This window comes from Amblyomma mixtum, chromosome 1 (genome assembly GCF_055824585.1).
Source record: "Amblyomma mixtum isolate Tamu chromosome 1, ASM5582458v1, whole genome shotgun sequence".
NCBI lineage: Eukaryota > Metazoa > Arthropoda > Arachnida > Ixodida > Ixodidae > Amblyomma > Amblyomma mixtum.
The window spans coordinates 69,875,704-69,889,347 of NC_143012.1; the positions used below are offsets into that span (position 1 = coordinate 69,875,704).

General features: G+C 46.8%; 1 protein-coding gene and 1 pseudogene across 1 annotated transcript in view; one reads left to right on the forward strand and one right to left on the reverse strand.

The window, feature by feature from the left end:
- The window catches only part of LOC149366670 (flap endonuclease GEN homolog 1-like), a 517,650-nt gene that overhangs the window by 479,275 nt on the left and 24,731 nt on the right, over positions 1-13,644 (reverse strand). The gene's annotated exons all lie outside the window — the stretch shown is intronic.
- Positions 900-4,915, forward strand: LOC149366694 (iripin-8-like; annotated as a pseudogene).

Genomic DNA, 13,644 nt, shown 5'->3' on the forward strand with positions numbered 1-13,644 from the left:
AACCACCAGGGCTTTACGTGCCGAAAGGTGCGTAGATGTTCTACACACGCATGCCGTTGTTCAAAAACGTGGAAATGAAGCGACCTTCAATATCTCGGTCATGGCGCAGCACCTTCACTCCGCGTTCGCGAAGGAAAACAAGAGTGACCCCCCCCCCCCTGATCCCCTTTTGTCCCAAAGCTCCAGTACGATTTCGTACCGAATGACGTGTCGAAGTGCCCCTTCGAATGACGTGTCGACTTCCCCTTGCTTAGCTGCCCTCGTGAGGGCGCGACAGTTCAGCGTGCCTAGTACAAGAAAAAAAGTTGTGGTGGTGGTGGTGGGGGGGGTTAGATCGGAAGGGTGGTCGGTTAGTCAGACTATGGAAGGGTTCTCCTCCAAGTCCACCACAGGCGAGTTAAGAGGGTAGTCTGGAGATGAATCATAACTATTGTCTGAAACACACTCAGTCACATGCCTTGCCCCCAGAGAACTCGCAGAGGGATGGCACGCCTTTCTCCTCGTGGCTGTCAGGCTCGTTTTCGCTGGAACTAGCTAAGCGTGGAGGGCCATTAAGACAGGCGCGCTTTGTTAGGGGCCCTCCTTCTGAAGAACTTCAGCTTGCTTCTGGGAAGTTGTTCTTTGTCTGCTTCTTGGTCTTCTTCCTGGGGCTTCGCTTCCTCTTCGGGTGGGTTCACTTGGCCTATGTTTCTTTGTCCTCGTTGGCCTGGGCCCAGGTGGCCGGAACCACGTCCACTTCCCTCCCGTGAAATCCTGAACACCACGTGAACGGCGACCACGTGAACGGCGCGTGCCGTTCACGTGGTCGCCTTCTCTTTTTGCTCGACGCACGCATCAAACTAAAAATGAACCATTTGGTACAAGGAAGTTTAGTAAATTAAATTCCACTTTGTGCAACTAATGTGGTGTTGGTTCTTAAGCATAAATTAAAAATTATACTGTAAATCATGTTGCTAGTGTCTTCACGCAGACTGTGTTTCGCAAAATTCGGTGTTATTTAATCATTTTTGTTTTTGTTCTGTGATGGCCATAATTAAACTTATCATGCATCTCTTTGCGGGCTTGGCGCTTCGTGAGGCCATCGTGCAAGAGCAGGAAGAGTAATTTGTTTGAATGCAGCCCGACAGTCCCCTCGCAAGTGGAGTGCAACGATTACTTCAGATATGACTGATCAGTTCACTGGAGGACAGCTCCGTTGAGCACTTTATGGATGCCTCAGCCGTGCCACAGCAGCTTGCCGAGCTGTGTTGTCCAACCTGATTGGCACGCACCAAGCTTGAAAATAAATTATTTTCCCACAGCCTCTTCCACCATGCTCTTGGGCCCCCTTTCTTTACTCCCCAGGGTGGCTAGTGGTAGCGCAAGCCATCCTGTGTGCGCCAGAAGCGTAATTCTTGTAACTCAAAGCAATAATCGGGTCATTTTTCTGGGAATTCTTTGGCACCCTAATTTATGAATATTTGTTAGGTAGAATGGGTATTATAACTAAAAGGTAGGCAAGGATATACAGCGCATCAGGAGAGGAAACCAACCCGGTAAAAAGTCCAATTCTTTGTAAATGTCCGTTACCTGCAGCAACATTTGGCTAAAATTAATTCAGGGCGAAACGACAGGTTCAACGTTGCGGTCTTGAAGGCGCGTTTCCCAAAGGCTATGAAGCCGATGAATCTCAACCCCTCACCGCTTAGGAACGCCGCAATGCTACCATTCGAAGGCAACGCGCGGAAGAATCGCTAGAAGGACGCGCATACCATTGCTTACGCAATTTACCCGGTTTAACCAGAGCTAAACAATTGGCAATTTTTTTTTGCATTCCTTCCACGAAAACCAGACACTGCGGCCAGGATTCGATCCCACGACCTTGTGATCAGCAGACGAATGCCATAACTACGTAGTCAGCAACCGCGGCTGGTCGGTCAGCTAGAACCACAAGCGGTAGACGGTATAGGATACTAATTTACAGAATGTAAGTGAATGCATTCCGGGGATTAGTGGGGCAGATGGATGGATCACGCACACGTGACTGTGGGCAAATTAGAAAGCTGTCACCTCCCCACCAGCCTGTCCTTCATGTCAAAGCTAGGGATAAGCAGAATTCGAAATGTGTACTTGACGCATGAGCCGTAGCCAAGCTCGAAAATGCACAGTATAATCTGCAAATCATTATCTGTATTACTTCGCTGGAATAAAATAGCTCAACGTTCAGTGATTGCTCCCTGAAGATAATCTTGAATCTTTTTAAATAATATTTTCGGAGATAATCTTGCACTCAAGCCGGATAGAAATGTTCTGTCTCTTCGCCAAATGGGAGGCGATGACCAAAGCGGCAAAATAGGGCGACGCGCTCTCCATGCCCAATTTTCATGACACCACGGTTAATCCTAGATTAAGCTGTGGTTAACCTTGGCCCCCCTACCTCGATTTCACACTAGCAGATCCAACGGAATCTGTCTAGGGAGGGAATCGGTACACCCCATAGGCCGGGAGGGGGCCCCTTTGAGGGGCATTTAACGCTTCGTTCTTGAGTGAGACGTCACGTGAAAACTATTTGTGGACTGTGCAAAAATTTCTTGTTCAATATCCGCCAATATGGCCTGAAATTCCCAAAATAATTCGATGCACCTGGTGCAGGCGCAATCTGAAAAAAATTCCAAACAAAGTTGCCTCGGTAAACCGGGTGAGGAGTGTATACCGCGAATTGTATTAGTAATATTTTTTTTTTACGCACAACCACGTATTTCTTCGCCTAGCATTTTATAAACAGGGATCCACAACAAAGAGAAGCCGATAAGATGGCACTTTTGTCGACAAAAAATATGTCCGCCAGCCGACGTTTCGACCAGAGGCGCCCTGTCTTCATCCGTTTGCCGAAACGTTGGCTGGAAGGCTGAGCCTACCCCCTTCGACCCTTGTTCGTTTTTCTTTCTATAAATAGAAACAATTACTCCTCTCTGTAGTTACATTTTCGTGCAATGCCTGTAAAGGCCTGGGCGTTCGTAAATCAATATACATAGCTCCTCGCCGCCGAACTGGGTCAAGTCATCACTGGAGACCAGCAAGAGACGAGGTAGTCCAAGTGTCAGGTGCAAGACACCGCAGCCCATCTATTAAAGCCGATCTAGGGACCTTAGTTTTACATCTGTGTATTGCTCCTATCTATCGGACAAAGCGAAAGCATGAATCCGGTTCTCGGTAGACGAGACTTCTTAGAGGTGACCACTTCGCCGTTCCCAGAAATATCCGCCAGGTAGTCAAGCCAACGTTCGTCAAGCCTGGCAGGAAAGGAACGCTGACTAATATGCCTACCCAGAGTAACATCTGCTGACATCTGTCCATCTGCCTCAAAGACAGTCTCCTTTGTGCCCTTGGTGAGGTCACCAAATAATCTATGGCAGCGTCTCTCGAGAGTTGGCAGCAGAGCACTCTTTCCCACACTGGAATTTCCGGAAAGAAGGCTCAACCAGGTCTTTCCGCGGCTTTGTGCGCGACCCAGTCGGGAGGGGGCGATCCATTGTCCGGACTGGAGGGTACCGCGCCCTTCTTGCTGTTCCTGCTACGATGAATCATGCGCGTGGCTTGACGCTCGTGCTTCAAAGCTAAGCCAATCAGAACAGCGTTTTTTCACGAGAGAGAAAATTCTTCAGGCGCCATTCGCTGTGCCTGGGCGGGGTAAAAATCGAAACTCCCATTGGCCACCGCAGAGGAAGGGGGAAAAAGCAAAAAAAAAAAAACACCACTGCCAGTCGGTATAAAAAGAGGCGCCTTACATGCGGCCTCCAGACCTCGGAAAACATCCACCATGTTGTTTGACGGTGCGCCGCTCGTGAAAGCTCACAACCACTTCGCTGTGAACCTCCTCAAGCGCTTGGCGACGGAGGATCCTTCTTCCAACGTGTTCTTCTCGCCGACTTACATCGCCGCCGTTTTCGCCATGGCCTACGCCGGCGCCGCGGAGAGCTCGGAAGACCAGCTGTCATCGGTGCTGGGTCACACCGAGGTCGGCCTCACGGACAAGTCCTGGGTCCTCCAGGCGTACAGGCTCCTCCTCGAGCGCACGTACTCGAACGTGACGCTGGAAGTGGACAACATAGTCCTGGTGCAGGACAGCTTCGATATCTCCGAAAGCTACAGGCAGCAGCTGCAAGATGTGTTTGACGCAGAGCTCATGTCCGTGGACTTCGCCAGCTTCGGAGTCGACCCCGCGGAGGTCAACGCTTTGGAGCGAGAAAACATCGACAGCATCCTGCCCGAAGATGAGCCGCTGGGCATGGTTCTCTACCTGTTCAACACCGTCCACTTCAAGGCTACCTGGCTGACCATGTTCGACCCGTGGGACTCAGGGAACAAGTCCTTTTTCAACCTGGGTACCACCGAGGTCAGTAAGCCGATGATGCAACTCACCAGCTACTTCCCCTACACTCGTCTCGACGAGCTCGGCGCGGCCGCCGTGGAGATCCCGTGCTCGGGAAACAGGTTCGCCATGGTGGTGCTGCTTCCGGACTCCGCGACGGAGCTCGCAGAGCTCAGGGACGACCTGTCGCTTGCGGTTCTCGAAGACCTCGGCAGGAGTCTCTACCCCTGTCTGGTAGCGCTCAGCCTGCCCAAGTTCAACGTGAGCGTCAGCTACGACCTGGTGCCCACCATGCGAGCCCTGGGACTCAACGTCGTCTTCGGAGAGTGGGCCGACTTCAGCGGAATCAGCGCGACCACGCCGACCTACATCTCGGCCGCCTTCCAGAAAGCGTCTTTTGAGGTCAGTGAAGAAGGAACCGTCGCGCCCGCAGTGATCGCCAGTTCGGCGGATGGACCTCCACCGGATATCACCCCATTCACCGTGGATCGCCCGTTCATCTACTATATCAGGGATCGAAAAACCAACCGCATTTTTTTCATGGGTGAGATCCACAGTCTTTGAGATGGGAGTCATCGTCCTCTGCACGAGAAGTATTTCAACTGAAGGAGCGGTTCCACGGCAGGCAAGCGTCTGAAAAGTCGGGTTGAAATAAACTACTCATACTTTCACTGCATTTCTGAGACTTCGTTTTTATTCCCGGTATGAACTTCCTCATTCTTATTAGTGGCTTAGAGGAGTATGCCAACGGCCCTTGACATGGACGTCCGGAAGGGGGGGGGGGCAAGTGGGGCGACTGCCCCCCCCCGCCCCTCCTGGAATTGCGGTTATTTATGCACTAGTAGAAAACAGCTACACAGCTTGATTAGCACGCTTGGGTGATATTAAGTTATCTAATTTTGCTTATCGAGTTCAATTCTTTGTTAATTAATAAATTCTGTTTGTTGTCCAAGCCTAGCCCTAATTTTTGTTTCATGTGCGCAATTTATACTACAAATAGTTCCTTTTTGGTGCTATCCTACCGCCTCCCCTATACCCGGCCATCGGGTGCACCCCCCTGGAAAAAGTTCTGCGGGCGCCCTTGAGACTATTTCGTAAGGCCCATTAATATCCTCGCACAAAGGCCTTACTTCTTAGATTGAATGTCCCGCAAAAACTTAGCATCTAGTGAGAAGCACAGATAGTTTAAGGGAAGTAAGGAACAATGGGGATTTAACATAAGGGGTCACTGAATTGTGTAACAAAGGAGAAAGCGGATCATTTTGATGTACCTGACCGCTTCCTCTGAACATCCCCCGTCTGGTGCTGTGACAAACTTAATAAAAAGTATAGGCTTCCCAAGAACTCATTCTTTGGGTAATTTTTCACTTAATTCGGACCTTTCCTTGTAAGTGAGCTAGTATATATATGCGCGCGCAGGGTGTCATGACATTCGAAACACCTGAGCTGGGGCAGCGGAAACGAAAGGATACCAGGCGGGCTGTAGTAATGAAATGAAAGAAGTGAAGGGACAGTTAGAAAGAATGGGGAGAGATAAACTACAAAGAGATCTTGTTGCATATTCGCATATTAAAGCGCTAACCGCATGAGGCGATAATTCGCGGCGACACGCCGCGCGATGAAATGAGGGCCGCCGAACCACTGTCGCTCATTGCGTCGCCCGGTTTCTGGGTTTGCAGAAAATATCGCCCATCGCCCGGAAGTGCCGCGCGAGACTAGCCAATGACGGTAGGTCTTGCGGGTGCGCAACTTCCGAGCCGTTTTTTTTTTTTTTTTTTTCACCGGAGACGCAGCCGACGTAGCCCTCACCACGGCCGGTGCTCCTCCCGTGACGTCACGAAAAGAAGAGGGTTCACCAGTGGCAGTGTCCATAGGAAATACATGGGAACTTCCAGAAGGTATACCGTGTCTAAAAATGGCTCGATTTTCACGAGGTTTGTGGCAGCGTTTTCTTCTTTAGTGAATAGAGGAAATGTTGCGGGCAGATTTTATTGTTTAAGTTGCATTTTTTTACCAATTAGACGCAAAGTTCCAGAAAAATGCTGCTTTTAGATATGTCGAACTTCCCTGTCATCTCGGGAAAAAACAAAGCCAAATATCAAAATTTCGTCCGCAACATTTCCTCCCTTTTTCTTTCTTGATTGTTAAGCCGCAATTTCTATCCGTATCGAACCTAGTGTTTGCGCTTTACAGGCTCTGAAGGTTGTGTATGTATTTTCTGCGGGGATTTGAAATTCGCGCTAAAATTTTACTAGTGCGACGTGGCTCCACCTGGCGACAACTTATTTTGTCGCTACTACACTCTACCACAAACTTCTTGCTTGTCTGTGTTCATGCGCACACTTTTTTCTTATAACCTGGACGAACTTTATTTCTTTCTTTCCTTTTTTTCTTGCTTGGGTTGTATTTGGAAAGGATTTGGTGGTGGTGGTAGTGGTTTATTTAAAAATAAAAATAAAAAGTGAAGCAAAAGAGTGTTGCCGGCCGCGGCAATTGCTATCTAATATCTTAAGCACCCGAGCTGCAGCCGGCGGAAACGAAAGGGAAAGGGAGAGGATAGTGAGAAGTATAGAGGGGAGCGACAGGGAGAAAGGACAGGAAAGGATTTCTGCTTTTCTTTTTTTTTTCTCGAGCTTCTGGTGCCAAAAGGAAGCGGGATGCAAGGCCACAACCAAAAGCACCTCACTCTCCACCCCCCCCCCCTAGCTCACACAGTAAGGCATTGTTCGCCCGAAAACACTCGTGAGTCGAGTTATCGGGTCAAAAACCGGTTACTGGGTCCATGAAAACGTGCCGAGTCGAGTCAGGAGTCAAGGGGTCGGGACCAGTAAATTCCTTTTTTTTTTACTGAACTCCACCCTGCCCCGATGTGCTTGCAAACGCTGTCGAGCCGAAAAAAACGGAGGGGAGAGGATAAATGCAAACTTGTTGTTCACTTGCGCCGTCGCACCCGCGAAGGAGCGGTGGTGTGCCTCAATCTTGGATGCTACCACCAGTGGCGTAGCCAGAAATTTTGTTCGGGGGGGGGGGGGGGGGGGGGGGGGGGCTCATGTTGCAGCGCGGCCTCCTGATAGAATTGGTGGAGAGATCAAACGCAATAATAAATGCATTGCAATTGACAATGCCATTGTGTATTAGGTAACGCTACGCACTGTCTAGACAAGTGAAATATGTATTCTTTAAATAAAAAAATGTATTCGTATGTTCAAAAATCGTGGCCGACATAACTGATACCAATGCTTCCATGTTTTTGCGTATTTAATAAGTAAAGAAAATACCACACGAAGTCTAGAGCTATACCCGTCCGAAACGAGCAAAACAGTGCATGCCGCTGATATGAAAAAACCACAGTTCTCGTCCTTTTAAGTTTCATCCAACTTTGATTTGGTTGGTGCCTTGTTGGTGCTGAGAAGCGGAAGATGGGTGTTCGGCGCTGGGAAGGCTCGTACGAGACTAGGCAAAGTAAGCTACAGGCTGTCACTACAATGAGGACATGCGGGAAAGGGATGAAAACCAGTCATAAGGCCTTGTGCTAGGAGCTCCTTTCTTTCCTATTATTTGGAGACTGATTACACAGGTGTTCAACACAATGGAACCTTTCCTGGGTAATGTCCTGCGGATGCACCAAGCCTCGCTTCCGCCATTTTAACCAACCACACCTGTCTGCTTAGCCGAAACCAGTAGCCCCCCTCTACCATTGTAAAAGAATTTTCTCAGAAAAGAAGGAAGAAAGCTTAGGCAACCCAAACCGGAAAGGCTAAATTGGTGGGTTACTGGGGAATGGTCTATTGTCTGACCCCCACATCCTTCTTTGCTGAGTGGCTTGAGAGGGGTTAACTTTTTTATGCTTCGGACCCAGGAAACTTGGCCACATACCTACACAAAGTTCTGGGCTCTACTTTTTGAACGCGGAAGAACGAATACTTTCGTGTCGCGGTGTGGTTTACACACCTGGAGGGGGATTAGAACTTACCTCCTTTTTGGGGTATTCAGGTGCTGCCATCTATCGACAGAAAAAGTTCAAATCTGAGTTGCCTTGTAGCTGGTGAACCCTCTTAACCGGAATCAACTAGCAGCAATAAGCTTACATTTATCAGTCCACATTTTTTTTTAGTTAAAATACTGGAATGAATAGCAAACAATATACGCGGAATTTATTTTGAAGCACTAGCCGCAAACCATCTGTGCAAAGATTGTTTAAGCACTGATGTCAGCACCTCTATCGCATTGCGCCTTCTCGACTTTCTCAGTAGATGTTTTTCTTCATGCATTACTTGAAATAAATTTGCCAATATTTTAAAACTTTTCCTTTTTTTCACCTGGTTTTATGAAGCATAGCGATAATGAAGAATCAAAAACTCTCGAATAGCTTTCTGAACTGCGTATGTGTATTTTTATTGGAGATACATGTATTTGTTCTAGGGTCATATTTTACATGAATACGATCGCTTTCGATACAGGTACATACATTGCCACAGTTTAAGTATTTGCAACATAGCAAGTGGGTTTAGAAGTTGACATATAAAACACTCATGTTGCTATTTACAACGGAACCGCTGCCTTATTCCGCAGAGTCTCAGCTTTTCTCTTTTTCGCCTTGGCGTTGGCATCCAATATTTTGTCGTTCATCTTGCAGCAGTAGTTCTTGAGCAAAATGTTCGTGCTACCCCACAAGAGGTGTTTTAGAACAACTTCGCACTTGTGGCCATCCTCGCAGGTGTCAAACTCTGAGGAATCGTCACCGGCGAGCAGTTCAAGCGTGAGGTCCGTGACTAAATGAAAAAGTCCTTGTTTGTTGATAGTTGCTTAACAACTACGTAGTTGTGTGCGACAGCGTTGACGGCAAATGTTGCTGGGTAAACAAGCCCGCCCCTGTCAAGTTGCTTCACAAGGTCGTATCGTCCATCCGTGTCGGATATTGATGTCGTCCTTTTTTCCGTGAGCGCATCCCTGCATTTTGTACACTTGAGCTTTTTAAGTGTTGCGTACACTGCATAGCCTGCCACATATACCAGCACCGGGACGATGTCTTTTAGTTCCGACAGTGCATCTTCGGTCACCACTACATTTAGGCTAGGTCGTGGATAGTCTGGTCGCAAGTGAAGCTCATCCCATCGCTCATCCTTACTGATGGCTGGCAAAGTGCTTTGTAGCTGTAGCTTCTTTTCACATTCATACACTTGCCTCATCGACACATGATACTGGGATCCAGCTAGCATCCTGTACTTTCCGAAGCGCTCCTCCAGACTGTCGGTTTGGATCTTTCCTAGAAGGACATATGATAGCTTGAGCTCTTCGAAGCAGTACTTCGTAAACTCCACAAAAGCATATATTGTGTGGTCGATAGCGGCATGGGTCTCTCTTGTTAGCGTACCGCTGTCCAAACTTTTGCCTTTCCACTCCTCCAACCAGGCCAAGAGATTGTGAAGGAAATTAATCTTGATGTCATTTTCCGAATTAAACACTGGTTCTTGCAACTTGTCTCTAAGCCTTTTTCCCTTCCAAGGCGTCCTCACGTTCACAATCTTCCACCATTTCACCACCAACTTAAGTGGGAGTCCCTTCGAAAAATAAGAGGTTGTGCTTCATCCCAAGGGCTAGCTGGCAGGGCCTGAGGAAGGTATTCATTGAAAATTTGAACATTCTTGACCTACTCCTGACAACTTCCCCCGACGACGTAAAAGGTATAACCGTTCTACCAGGCATTAGCGATCACAATCTACTTCACATCCGCCTTTCTTTACCCATTATAAAACGGTCCTCATCAAAAAAAGTAATCACCGACTACAAAAGAGCTAATTTCGATGCCATCAATCATGCTTTATCTGAATTTTACAGCTCTTTCCAGACTGCTTATCAAACTCGCTCGGTTAATACCAACTGGGAACTTTTTAAGACCACTGTCCTTTCGTTGAAAAATGAGCACATTCCGTCGTTTTGCGTAAAATCCGATTCTAACAACGAATGGTTTAACAGAGAACTGAAAAGGCTTGTTAATAGGAAAAAACGGCTTTATAGAACTGCTAACTTGCATAACCGGCCCGCAGCGTGGGAACGGTACCACCAATGCGTGAATGAATATAAGGAAAAATTAGCCTCCGCCAAAAAGAAGTTTTTTTCTACCGATCTACATTCTATCCTCAAATCCAACCCGAATAAATTCTGGCGCATTCTTTCCCCTAAATTACGAACGAACCGAATTGAACTTTTAGACGCTGATCGTGATCCAATAGACAGTAAAGAGTGCGCAACAATTCTAAATAAATATTTTTGTTCAGTCTTCTCCCCTGCTGCTTGCAGTCCGAATATTTCCCCTCCCACCTCAACAATGCCCATGCCTCAAATCACAGTCACCACGACAGGAATAGAAAATCTAATCAGTTCTCTTAAGACTTCTTCATCATCTGGCTGTGACCACATAAACAGTAAACTCCTGAAAAACACTAGTCTAGTCTCAAGCCAGATACTGCACCTAATATTTACACAATCATTAGAATCCGGAGAAATCCCCGACGACTGGAAGATAGCCGAAATCATAACAATATTTAAGAAAGGTGACCGCACAAATCCTTCTAACTATCGCCCTATTTCTTTAACGAGCATTCCTTCGAAATTACTTGAACATGTTATAGCGTCCAATCTAATGAACCATCTGGATTCAGTTAACTTCTTTTATCCTCACCAACACGGTTTCCGTAAACACTACTCCTGTGAAACGCAATTGGCTGAATTCACACATGACATACTTCGCTTAATGGACGACAACTTTCAAATCGACGCCATCTTTTTAGATTTTTCAAAGGCCTTCGACCGTGTTCCGCACTCACACCTGCTCACAAAACTTTCTTCCCTAGGCATTCCTGACAATCTTATCTCCTGGATTGAGACATTTCTTAACGGACGCATGCAGTTTACCTCAAGCAATGGTTACCACTCACCCCTCACTAATGTTACATCAGGCGTCCCCCAGGGCGCAGGCTTATCACCATTGCTATTCCTAATTTACATAAACGATCTTCCAGTTAACATAAACGCCAAGCTACGACTATTTGCAGACGACTGTGTCATATACAGCCCCATTCGTCATCCCACTGACAGTCACCTCCTGCAAAAAGACATTGATGCAATAGCTACATGGTGCAACCGATGGCTCATGCCCTTAAACCTTGAAAAATGTCAACTCTTGTCATTCTCTCGCAAGCGCACTGTAATCCAGCACACTTACAGCATTAACACGGTTCCGATTGCTCCAACAACATCCTACAAGTACCTTGGTTTGCATCTGACATCGACACTATCTTGGGTAACTCACGTCCAAACGATATGTTCCGATGCCTCTCGTGTCCTAGGTTATCTCCGGCGAAACCTGAAATCAGCATCTCCAGACGTTAAAAAACTGGCTTATCAAACATTCGTCCGCCCCAAACTTGAATTCGCATCATCTATCTGGCATCCATCCCAAGCATACCTTTCCGCCGAAATCGAGGCCATCCAAAATCGCGCCGTCAGGTTTATCACCTCTGAATATTCCAAAGAAGTTAGTATCACTGCACTCAAACGCTCTCTTTCCCTCCCATCACTTGAATCACTCCGCATAATTTCACGTCTTTGCCTGCTTCATAACTTCTTCCATCATCCAGCTTCAAGACACCCACTTCTAAAATCCCCGATAAGAACTTCAAGTCGCCTCAGCCATAGCCACCCCATAGCCGGTATCAAGACCCGTACATTAGCAATGAATAGTTCATTTTTTCCCAATGCAATAACACTCTGGAATGCCCTACCTAACGACATAGTTTTATGCAACGATTCAAAATCTTTTCGTACAGAACTGGCCCGTCATCTTCAGAATAAGTGAATTCCTTGTCATTTTTTAACACGTGTTGATCACTGACTTTCATCTGTGCTCGCTGCCGCAAGCGAATTTTTTTTCTTTTGTATGCTTTCACTGCACATGTAAACCCTTTATCTTTTTTCTTTATTTTTTTTTTCTCTTTAGCTTTTGAAGTTTGTTGTGTGTGTTCATTGTGCGTGTGTTTTTTATGCTTCTTTTATATGAATTGTAGCCCCCTCCTTATGTAATGCCCTTGGGCCTTTAAGGATGAAATAAATGAAATGAAATGAAATGAAATTTGCAAAGCCAAATTTACATTTTGTCGTTCTATGTTCGATGGATTGAGAGCTTTTCTTGACAGTCTGTAGCCATAGCTTAACAGCCTCTCGCACTCCAAGTTGTATAGATTCCTGATGGTAGCAAATGACGCAGAGAGCATTCGCTGTCCTCCAGTGTGGTCTTTTTCGAACTCGGGAAAGTAGAAACAATGTTGGTCGTTTTTCTGGTTAAGCCAATTATTGCGTATACACTTTAGTATGTGTACCGGGTCTATTACAAAAAAAGAGGCCTTGCAGGGTCCGATGGATGCGAATAAACAATTTGTTTAGAAGGAGGTGACGAGAAGTGAGACATAGCCTTTGTGTTGACGGCATTGTTGTCACTTACAACACACACTACCCTGTAGCCAATTTCTTCCAGGCCACATATTACTTTCCGCAGCAACTGGTGCAGATACTCTGATTCAGCTTTTTGGACAGGGACGATGTGAGCGGCTTCCTTAAATTGGCACAAGAGGCTCTGCACCATAAAGACAAGTGCGTTGGTTGCTGCACCCGAGCTGTTCAGAGCAGCACCTGTAATATTGCCTCCTTTATAATCGAAATAAGGCTTGATGTGAATTTCGTCCACCATCAGTGTCACAAAACGTTGGCGAACATTCAAGTCGGTGATTCTTCCGGCCATGTAGCGGAGGAACGATTCACTCTGATGTTCGACTTGAGGATTCATGCCATACGGTGAGCATATTGATCGAATGGTCACTGGGTGCGGCAGAGTCATGATTCTAGATCCGCGGATATATTGGTATGCGTGAGGCGATACAGTGAAAAGTAGGCAGCAAAATATCATGAAGTCGGCTTAGTAGCGTCTCCGAACTTTTTTCATTGAGAGTAGCTTCAATTGCTCGCTAAGAAATTGTATGATGTTGGTGCTCTCATCTGTGGGCGAAAAAGATAACTTTTCCAGCAGGAGAAGAATCTGCTTGCAGATGTCGTCGTTAGCAGATTCAGGACTTTGACTGAGGTCGCCACTGCTTTTTTCAATGACCTCAAGTAGCTCCACCATTGCTTTCTTGCTGTTTGCTACTGTTGGGATGGAGAAATTGGTGCCTAGTTTTGTTATTGGCATTTTTACGAAGTGAACTCTCACGCTAAGGTCAGCTTTTACTGCAACTGAATAT